Source organism: Helianthus annuus, chromosome 5 (assembly GCF_002127325.2).
Source record: "Helianthus annuus cultivar XRQ/B chromosome 5, HanXRQr2.0-SUNRISE, whole genome shotgun sequence".
In the NCBI taxonomy this organism is placed as follows: domain Eukaryota; kingdom Viridiplantae; phylum Streptophyta; class Magnoliopsida; order Asterales; family Asteraceae; genus Helianthus; species Helianthus annuus.
In genome coordinates this window covers 94,190,408-94,202,772 of record NC_035437.2, presented here as the reverse complement: position 1 = coordinate 94,202,772, position 12,365 = coordinate 94,190,408, and the positions used below count along the sequence as shown (strand labels likewise).

Sequence of the window (12,365 nt, the reverse complement as noted above, 5' to 3'; positions counted from 1 at the left end):
ATTTGATTCTTCAATAATCTGGCTTTCAATTGATGGAATCTAGTGATTTAGGGTTTTGTGAGGGAAGGGGTTCCCCCTGGCTTCTCACGATCGCACCTAGGTCCTAGGTTTCTTTCTTTGTTTTTTTTTTGTTTTTTTTATCATGTATTATAACAACATTTACACATCTGGTCCCTCATCATTAAATCCCTATTCACTTTAGTACTTTACCTTCTAACTTAACCATCTTTCTTTTACTAACTTTTAATTTTTGACATAATATTATATATATATATATATATTTTTATTAAACATCACTACACATTATACTTTTAGGTCATATGAGAATTTGGGGTGTTACAGTATAGCCCGAGTTCGGGCGACACTCAAACATCCTGTCGGAATCACGACGAATGACAAAGTATAAACCCAATTTGAGCAGCACTTAAACATCCATTGGATAGTTCCAATCGATCGGACATTGAATCGTTATAGCGATCGAGTTAATACCCTGTATCGTAGCAGCATCTCATTATATTAAAAGTAAAGTTCGACTTTCGAGCAGCCAAACTTCGTTTTTATGAAATGATTTCGACACCAGGGGAATGCTCGTAGCCTGTCCTATTTATAGGTGAAAATTGGGTTTCACGCGGCCCGGTTTGCTGGGTCATCAGTAGGTGTGCCAGGTGTGCCGCGTGTCCCTTAAGCTTATCCGGAGATTTGCCTTGCTGTCGCGGCCCGCGTAAGCCTCGGCTTATCTTTACGCGGCCCGCCTGAAGACCAGAATTCTTGATTTCTTCGTTTTTGATATGGATTGGGGTTTCAGGGTCCAGGTTTTTACTTATGGATCGATTTGGGACATTTTTGAATATAATTATATCATAAAGAAAAAGGGAATAAAATAGTGAGAGAAGAGAATAGACTCACTTTGTAACTTTAGGGTTCAACTAGAAAACCTCCTGGTATAAATTTTGGGTATAACTTTTGAACTATATATATATATAATGCACTCGTGTTAAGTATAGTACACCTAATTCAAGCTTGTCCCGAAGTCCCGAGATCGAATCCCAACAACTTAGTCGGGCAGAGCCCTGACATATGTTATGAGGCTCAGATCAATCGGAAAGGGTAGCGGTGATCAGGAGTTACAATACTTAAAACAGGGCAGGACTTTATTACTATTAAAAATAAAATAAATAAACACTAGACAATTTTAGAAAAAAAAATGGGCGATAGAAAGAACTTCGAAGAAACAATGAAAATGGTCGACTGATTGTTTCTATTTATACTAAAATAGTTAGTTGGATATGAATAAAGGAAAAGATCCCTTCTATCTTACACGTATCAACTTCAACTATATATATACATACACTATCAATTGAACGATATGTATCACTACATATTTAATGTAAAATTTGATTATTATTATTATATATATATATATATATATATATATATATATATATATATATATATATATATATATATATATATATATATATATATATATATATAAAAGAAATGGTACAGGAATTGAAAAGGGAAACATGACAGGTTCCTTTAGGATTTCATTTGTTTATTATTATTATTATATTATTATTAATTTAACTACTTTATTCATTTGGCGTGTATAACTTCTAAAATATGATGTTTTATAAAATAACGAATATGTCTTTAAAACAAGAATATTTTTATCTATATTTTGAACCAAATTTTATTAAAAACGGAGTAAATCAACATACAATGTATTTTTTATAATTTAATTATTAAACGGTTCCTAGGACCCGTCTAGTTACTTTATATTTCTAACGGTTAGCTTACCCGTAATCTACTTTTAATAATATAAGTTTTTTATATAATTTTATTTTATTTAGAAAGGTCACCTATATACAGGCAAATTAATTAATATAATATTTCAACCAACTATATAAAATAGTTTTTAAAACTATTTGGGTTGAATATTTATATTAAAAATAAACTAGTTACTAGTGGTAAATAAATTTAACCAAACCTATAATTCTTATATAAAAATAGGAATGTTACATCCTCCCCACCTTGTTACTCGTCCTCGAGATTTGGGTTACGATATTTCTTTTAGACTTTATATCATACTTTAGTCAATAAAAACAATATTAAGGTAGATGACACAGAATATAAAGTATCTAAGTTTGTGAATGCGAGTTGTACCATAAGTAGGATTTAATGGTTCACCTGAATTAGTTCAAGAAATCGGTGACAAACGAATGAGATGAAATGGTATAATTTCCAAAGTGACTAGGTTCAAGCCAAAAGATATATGGTCAATAGATATTTTAAAATGAATGTGAAGGATTTTTAGAATCAATAAAATTCTTTATCAAAAAAAAGCTTACTTTGATTGGCAACTGAGGAAGATTTAGAATCGACAGGTTCAAATGAAATAAAAGCATGAAAATGATTTGTCAAATATTGAATTATGATATAAGAAAATCAATGTGCTGAGACGAGTGAATTGCAAGGATACACGAAAAGATAAACAATAGAGTTAGTGTATTATTGTTTTAATACATAATTGCAAAAATTTTATTTTCCTTGAATAATATATATTTATATACACCTATGCCCAGTGCTTAGTCGAAATTATATAACATTTATTATTATATTAGAGGTATTGTAAAAAGGAAATACTTATATTTGGAGCCCAGTTCACTTTATTCAATTCAATTATAGTGATCTATATAAAAGGAAACTTAGATCCAAATGTGTACTCGTATATATAATATATAGTATTAGATCCAAATGTGTACTCATATATATAATATGTAGTATTTATATAATGTGAAATTATTACTGTGTTGGAATACAGTATATAACAACTGTTTTGTATAAATTACTATAGTAGATTACTTTTACTATTAACATTATAAAATAATGTTTATTTAATAAATATATATTATAATAAAAGTAATATATTCTGTTTTTAATATACTAAGATTATATTTTAAATTTTTGTCACGTCAGTATATTAAATATTTTAATCAGAACGTTCGATCAAAGAGTGGTATTTTAATTTATTAAATACCTTTTCCTTTTATGTTATCATAAAGTAAAAAAATAATTAATATAGATAGTTTTTTTTAAATATCAAAACCCGTGGTAATTTTGACAAAATAATGATATATGTTATATAAATATGTTTATTCAAATATCCTAGAACTTACGATTATCATTTTTAAAATCAAGTATGTTTAACTATAAGATTTTACAATAAGCTATTTTAAATCATAATAGTAAAATAATAAATGTTTATTTTAATATCAAACATACTTAAATATTGGCTTGAGTAAATAACATTTGATATTTTAATATATTAAAATACATATATTATTTAATAGTTATGGAATATTAATCAAGATGAACAATTACTTAAAATGTCTTGTCCATGATTACTTAGACAGTTATTTAGATAATTTTATTTGTCCATCTAATTCTTGTATTGTTTTATGAAAATATGTCTTCGCCTTACAGTACAAAGTATATATATCTTTATATACGTTAACTAGTCATTATCATGGTTGGATATTGGTTAGTGCTGCCTTGTTTAAGCATGGTTGATCAGTCCATGCCTAACTAAGGCTAGGCTATCCAATATCTGTCCCTGACAATAACCCTAGTATTTTAAAATAATACTAACACTATTATTATTAATATATTATTACTAATAATAAAACTAATATTAATTACCAATAATAAATAACTAAACATAAACTTAAATGAGAGTATATTTCAAACAAAATTTTATACGTAAGAATTTTAAATATAGGAATACTATATTTGTAAATAAGGTAATTACTTATGTAAGTTTCCATATATAATCAATAAAATTTATATTTTTAAATTTATATAATGTTTTTCGATCAATGATGATAAAGCAATAAATATCATGAAAGGCTCGATTGATGTTGTAAGAACTATTAAGAGATATACTGAAATAAATTTGTGTATCATTATCTTTAGCACACGATTGTGTTAAGATTTCTTTTATAGAATAAATTCAAACGGATTCAATATAAATAAATAAATAATTAAATCCGAAATTAGCGTAAGCTTTAGATTTTGTGAAAACGTCACCACAAGGTGATCGTGATCAAAGAAACGATTCAATGAAGTCGAAGACCAAACAAGCATGTTATAGTTCAAGAGAATCAAAGTGCTTGTTGGGATTATTTCAAATATGATGGCCTAAAAATATCATATGGGATTTGAATTGAATACGTATTGCGAGCAAGTTAACTGGGTTTGAATAAAACGAGTTTTATAAGGAAGTTCGGACATGATCACAACAGAAACCATGTATACCTTTCAAAAGAAAATCGAGTTTTTCAAGAAATTCATTGATTCAATATTAAAGAGTCATTGCTTTGTAAAAACGCGGTTTGCAATGCAAAGATCAAGTATCACGAAACGAGGTTTGAACTTTTGATAAAACAACAAATTGGAATGATGCCCTCTTATGGTCTTCATAACGCAAATGAACCACATGCACAACAAACAGTGCATGTGTAACGTGTGGATTTACCAAGAAATGAAATAGATCAATATTTGCTACTATGAAAGAAATCCTCATGGTATGATGACCATTAGGGGAAGTAGCAATGCCAAAGTCTATTCACAGAGGTCAGAATTTTAACGAAAGAAATATAAGAACTTTATCTGGAATTTCGTGTGATAACTGTTGTTAAGTGACATTATCAGGGAATGTCGAATAGAATGAAATAGGGGGATTGCAAAGGTATGTGACTCCTTATGACTCAGATTAGACTGTGCACCGATGATTGTGAAATATTGTTCCAACATACCTCAGCGAGATTCATGTTGTTTGTAGGATCATGTGGCAAAGTGCCGCTTTTTGATCAGTAGTTTTCCCACTGTTGGGATGCATTGTTGTTGTGCCCAATCATATTTTCAAAAGGTCTTGCCTTGAAAGTTGTATAATTTAAGCTTTATGTATTTTCTTGTGTACTAGCACAACTTTTATATGTTTCTTACTTGCGTTAATAATTTATGATAACGCATTGGTAATTCTTATATTTTTGGATGGTGTTTCAACTTAAAGGGTTTCCATTGTTTATTTTGTCACATGAGCTACGAGACAAATGATCAAACGAAATAATGTTTGATATCGGAAAAGAGATTCCTGATAAAGAAATCTAGACACATATGCTTGTGCTTTATTCCTATTTGGCTTTTGGAATTCCTTATAGATATACATATCTATATAATCATATATTTCATATGCTGTAATATACATACCCTCTATAAGCTCAAGGTATTTAACAGATTCATATTTCCAAAAATAAGTCAGATATCAGGTCATGATATTATTTAGGGAAATCTTGTCACCCGTTTGACATATTATTTACCTCGTCTTATCCGGTTCGCGCCGGAGAGGTAACCTCAGTATATCCGGACTCCATAGAGAGTCTGCTACACCATACCCAGTCTTGTCGGAGAAAATTTTCTATTTCCCATAAATAGTATCTTTTCAAGGTTTTTTTTTTTTTTTTTTTTAAAGTGCCTCTTTTATTAGGGCTTTGATCCAGAATCAAGGAAATTTGTATTTCCATAACATATCTTTATTATAGACCAAGTAATATCAATAAGCGAGGATTAATAGTAATTAAGTGTTATTGCTTATTTATCATATCTTGCAATATTTTAATCACCAAGTAATATCAATAAGCGAGGATTAATAGTAATTAAGTGTTATTGCTTATTCATCACATTATACTTATATAAGTAATTTATCTTGAAGCTTATATTAAGGCAAAATTCTTAAGTTCAAGTCTAAATATCATCCAGAGTGCTATCAGATAGTATTAAGTTCCTAACTCTCTGTTTAAACTTAGGTATTATTATAACACCTAATTGCATAAACAAGTGGCTTAGCTTATATTAAGGCATCTTTTCTTATGTTCAAGTCTAAATGCTATCAGATGTGCTACTAGTTAATAGCAATCTCCTAACTCTTTTATTTAAGCTTAAGTATTATTATCACAACACTTATAGGCTTAAAGCAGTGGCTCTGATACCACCTTTACTGTCACGACCCTCGACCCCATCCTGGACGGAATCGGGAGCCGCGAGCAGCCCAGTGGTACCGGTGATTACTTTTAAAAACATTGCAGCGGAAATTTCATCAGGACTGTGAGTTAGGAAAGATATCAGAGTTTAGAAACACCGGATTTTATTTAAATAGATGGAATAAATTCCATGTTTTACAAAGGTAGCTTTTAATACGGGATAAACCCAAAAACAATATTTCTTAAGTTGATTTAATTAATAAAATAAGCCACGTCTGTAAGCCCTTCAGTGCCGTATCCAACTCTTACTCCAATCTACTGTAATTACCTGAAACGCATTTTAAAAAGGTTTTGTCAGCGGGAAATACTGAGCGAATCATTCAGTTTACTGAAAACGACACATTTGTTATAATTTACAATATTAAGAGCGATTACAATGTTTCTGATATCAACCAACTACCCACAGTATTTGTCACTCGACCCATTGGCCCTCCTCTTGTCCAATGGTGTCTGTGACTATGGTCATATCACCCCTTGGCTGCCCCAATGGTGAAGATTATCAAGTAATATATACAAAACCCCACATACCGGCTGTAACTTGGTGATTACAAAGACTTAATCCCTGTAATTATAACTTTGAAAATAATTTGGAGTTTTGTAAAACAGTTGATAAAAAGAGAATGACTCACATTATAAGCATGCAGTATTGATTTAACAAGCTTCCTGATTCAGATTCTTCTGAGAATTAGTATCTACTTTGGTTGTAAGTGTATGGGGTAGAGTTTAACCTATGGATAATCCTGATAACCTAATTTAAGCGATAATGCACACGAAACTAGGTAAATAACTAATACAGCATTTACGATAAAACTCACGAGATTAAACCCTCACAATGAATGACAAAGTGCGATACTTAAACATCCAGCGGATTCGCAACGAATGACAGAGTATAGCCCGAGTTCGGGCGACACTCAAACATCCTGTCGGAATCACGACGAATGACAAAGTATAAACCCAATTTGAGCAGCACTTAAACATCCATTGGATAGTTCCAATCGATCGGACATTGAATCGTAATAGCGATCGAGTTAATACCCTGTATCGTAGCAGCATCTCATTATATTAAAAGTAAAGTTCGACTTTTGAGCAGCCAAACTTCGTTTTTATGAAATGATTTCGACACCAGGGGAACGCTCGTAGCCTGTCCTATTTATAGGTGAAAATTGGGTTTCACGCGGCCCGCGTAACCCTTTGCTCGACCCTTACGCGGCCCGTGTGGCCGCCTAGTCTACGCGTAGGTTTGCTGGGTCATCAGTAGGTGTGCCAGGTGAATGCCGCGTGTCCCTTAAGCTTATCCGGAGATTTGCCTTGCTGTCGCGGCCCGCGTAAGCCTCGGCTTATCTTTACGCGGCCCGCCTGAAGACCAGAATTCTTGATTTCTTCATTTTTGATATGGATTGGGGTTTCAGGGTCCAGGTTTTTACTTATGGATCGATTTGGGACATTTTTTTATATAATTATGTCATAAAGAAAAAGGGAATAAAATAGTGAGAAAAGAGAATGGAACCACTTTGTAACTTTAGGGTTCAACTAGAAAACCTCCTGGTATAAATTTTGGGTATAACTTTTGAAATATATATATATATATATATATATATATATATATATATATATAATGCACTCGTGTTAAGTATAGTACCCCTAATTCAAGCTTTTCCCGAAGTCCCGAGATCGAATCCCAACAACTTAGTCGGGCAGAGCCCTGACATATGTTATGAGGCTCAGATCAATCGGAAAGGGTAGCGGTGATCAGGAGTTACAATACTTAAAACAGGACAGGGCTTCATTACTATTAAAAATAAAATAAATAAACACTAGAGAATTTTAGAAAAAAAATGGGCGATAGAAAGAACTTCGAAGAAACAATGAAAATGGTCGACTGATTGTTTCTATTTATACTAAAATAGTTAGTTGGATATGAATAAAGGAAAAGATCCCTTCTATCTTACACGTATCAACTTCAACTATATATATACATACACTATCAATTGAACGACACGTATCACTACCTATTTAATGTAAAATTTGATTATTATTATATATATATATATATATATAAAAGAAATGGTACACGAATTGAAAAGGGAAACATGACAAGTTCCTTTAGGATTTCATTTGTTTATTATTATTATTATTATTATTATTATTATATTATTAATTTAACTACTTTATTCATTTGGCGTGTATAACTTCTAAAATATGATGTTTTATAAAATAACGAATATGTCTTTAAAACAAGAATATTTTTTTATCTATATTTTGAACCAAATTTTATTAAAAACGGAGTAAATCCAAATACAATGTATTTTTTATAATTTAATTATTAAACGGTTCCTGGGGCCCGTCTAGTTACTTTATATTTCTAACGGTTAGCTTACCCGTAATCTACTTTTAATAATATAAGTTTTTTATATACTTTTATTTTATTTAGAAAGATCACTTATATACAGGCAAATTAATTAATATAATATTTCAACCAACTATATAAAATAGTTTTTAAAACTATTTGGGTTGAGTATTTATATTAAAAATAAACTAGTTACTAGTTACTAGTGGTAAATAAATTTAACCAAACCTATAATTCTTATATAAAAATAGGAATGTTACAATGGTATTTATGCATCATGTTTGTTTGATACTGGAGCCGATAACTGCTTTGTGTCCTTTAAATTCGAGAAGCTCCTTAGTCGTAAGCGCTCTTATCTCCCCTCGTCATTCGAAGTCGAAGTCGCTACTGGAAGAACTGTCCCTGTTAACACTGTTCTCCGTGATTGTACTCTTGAGCTCAATAATCACATCTTCCCAATCGACCTTATTGAGATGCAACTCGGAAGCTTCGACGTCATAGTAGGCATGGACTTTCTTCGCGAAAACCATGCTGAAATTGTGTGCTTTGATAAAATGATTCGATTTTCGCTCGCGAATGGTGATCTACTATGTGTGTACGGTGAAATTGCTTCGAAAGGTCTCAAGCTCATGTCATGTTTCCAAGCTAGCAAGTATCTCCGCAAGCAATACAGAGCTTTCTTGGCCAACATTGTAGTAGCCGAGAAGGAAAAGAAAAAGAAGGCCGAAGTCAAAGACGTTCCAGTGGTCCGTGAATTTCCTCAGGTATTCCCTGATGATCTATAACACTCTCACTATTATATAAGGGTTTTAGTACTAAAAAAACGACAAGCAATTGTGTTCTTATGAAATACACGTACATTTAAAATACGGGTTTATTAAAACTTTTTGAAATCATAAGTTATTCAACATAACGTGATCGGATTCGTCGTTTAAATTTACGACGAGGCAATGTGCGGAAGCATGAATCTTTATCGTGTTCGGTTCTTCGTTGAGCTTGATCGTCTTTCGGCATCCAAAATGTACCTACATTTGATAAACATGAAATGCTTTAGTCATACGGAGTTTAAAACATGTCTAAACAAGTCCGGAAAGCGAAACTGATTAAAATACATTTTGTTACAGGGTCTACCGTAAATTACGGTGGCTACCGTAATTTACAGTAGCCCCTGAATGTTGATTTTTCCACCGTAAAACAGTGTGTGTGTGGCGTAATGACTTTAAGGCTACCGTAAGTTACGGTAGCTACCGTAACTTACGGTGGCCTCTGCAGGATTTTCCAAGTTTGCCGTTTTCTAAAACGAAAACCTTCATAACTTTTAATCCGCTTGTCCGTTTGACCTACCGTTTCTTCCTACATGATTGTAATTTGATCCTTCGTCATCCGGAGTTAAAATCCAACATCCGGATTAACAAATTTTGAGACTTTTATGCCTTTGGCTTATTACCTTTTTACAAAATTTTGACCCGTTTATGCATTTATCAAACAAACATATTTGTTTGATCATTATTTCACATGAACCTCTTCAATTCAATATTATCTACCATGTTAGGTTCTAATTGTGGGTTTCTTATATATTTTAACATGTTTTCGCTCGTATGCTTATTTTGACCCGTTAAGGGTATTTAAGCTATTTAGTCTAAACTAGCTCCTTTCTTCCACCCTTCGCATTCCCGTATTAGTTTACTACTTATATTCCACCATACTATACAAGTTCCTAAACAACCCATATGGGTCGTTTGCCCAATTCACCCGTCAAGGGCTTCTTGGTCAATTTTAGTCCTTCATTTACGACGAAGGACTTTCGCTAATATTTGACCAAAATATCGCTTTTAAGTATAATTCTAAATATGCGTACCTGGCTCGGGTCATAGGATTGACCCGTATACATACTTTTTGCTTAAATTTTTCTAGTTAAAGCATTGCGCGCACATGTTATTTCCTGTGATCATAAAAACTCAACAAGTAGTCGTCAGTTATTATTGTCAAATGATTTTACCAATGTCATTTGACCCGTTTAGCCCGAACGACCATTTTCCATTATGAAATGATATCTAGTTACCATCTTGCTCTTTTACCCATTCCGGTTTACAGCATAACGAATTATTTCAAAATTCGTTATTTATTAGTCCTTACCCGACTAATCTACTATTTTACCCCTTTTTACCATAATTTATGGTTTCTTACCTTTTTACTTATTCCGACTTGCATTGTATCATGCCGGAACATCATAATTCAATTACTTAATATTATTCACAACCAAAATTCACAAGTAAGTGTATTATAATTAAAGAGGGGGTGTAAGCTTAACTTACCTTTCATCCAAGCAAGTCTTACTCGTGCCTTTATCCCGTTTGATCATCTCCTCCATGCTTCACCTAGCTCGTCAAGAGTCAAACTATCATATTACCCATAAAATGGTTAGTTTAGTCATTTCATATTATGGCTACCATTTCCTATGGGGTTTCTTGCATATAATTTACTTAACTAAATCATATGTCAGTTTTACTTTCTTAGTAGTCAAACTACCCATATGTATTATATGCTTTGATCATTCTTTTTCTCATTTTCACAACTTCGTTGACAAGCTTATTTGTAGGTATTTTAAATACTTGCAATAAGCAAAATAACATGCTTAATATTCATGATACCATTGTTTTATAAACAAGGCAAAGTATGAACAAAATACAACTTTCCTTGGATTAAGTTTATCAATAAAATGTGCAGCAACTTTACAATGTAGCTGCTGAATCGACTCTTTTGACCGCTTTGCGGTCTTATTTAGCCCTTCGTGATCAAAGATGAAATGAAGAATACTAAAATATCTTTCCATCCCAAAAAGAATCAGCTCAATCCGAGCATCCTAGAATTAGTTATGATTTTTGCAAAATCAGCTCCGAAGTCAAAATGCTTCCAATCAGCTTGCTGTCAAAACAGTTCAGCCGACTTCGGACACTGTTTTGACCCATTTAACATCAGAATTTAACAAACATGTTCAAACATAAAACGTAGTATGTTTCAATAGCTTTCTGAGCATATAAGGCTCAACCTCACAGGTCGTTCCAGTGATTTTATATGATTTTTTTAAAACTGCAGCCCAATAATTTTTAATCCCAATCAGCTTTGTTATATTTTCTTGTTCAAGCATTTCATCAAGCACCTTGTGTGCAACACGAAACATCTAATTTCTCCAGCCCATTTAAGTGTTCTAAATCCTTAAATTCTAGCATAATTAGCAAGTACTAACATCAAACTTCAAATCTAACTTCAGGGAGTTCCATTAACACAATTTAACCATTATGATTCTAGGGTTTATCATGTTTCTACAAAACCCATTAAACACCTAGTTAGAGATCATGAGTTTTACTAACATGCACTCAAATTCCTTAGTTTATTAACTAGGGTTTGATTCTAATCATGCATACATCCTATTTCCACCCAAATATCCATCATTCAAGATCAAATTTCGAATTCCTAGAGTTCATCAAGAATTTGAGATGGAACAAAATAGTGAAATTTGACATACCTCACGATCCCCTTGACTTGGTGATCGTTTCTACGCGTTCATGCATTGATTTGGATCTTGATTCGAGCTTCAATTTGGTGAATTTGTTGATTCTAGGGTTAGCTCCCATGGAGCTTGTCTCCTGCTCCATCTCACGCACGCACACACACACTCTTGTGTGTGTGTTGTGTTTTATTTTTAAGTTTATAATTCCATTTTCATGTTACCCGGCTTTGGTCCCTCGTGTTTGGTTAGTTATTAATTAGGTCACAACCTAATTATTTTCAATAATATTCCCACTTATTAACTAGGTTTAATATTCCTAGTTAACTTAGCGGGTTCGGGAATATTTATGACTAAGTTTATTTTAGGTCCCGTTAACTCGGGCCTTTTATCCATTTTATTCCTTAAA

The 12,365-nt window shown here is 32.2% G+C and overlaps 1 long non-coding RNA gene across 1 annotated transcript; it reads right to left on the bottom strand.

Moving 5' to 3' along the window:
- Nucleotides 1-9,244: 9,244 nt before the first annotated feature.
- On the bottom strand, nt 9,245-12,147 carry LOC110926712. The gene is made up of 2 exons (XR_002585361.2): nt 11,975-12,147; nt 9,245-10,846 (listed from the first exon to the last, which is right to left on the bottom strand). It is a non-coding gene; the product is annotated as an uncharacterized LOC110926712 (long non-coding RNA).
- Nucleotides 12,148-12,365: the final 218 nt, after the last annotated feature.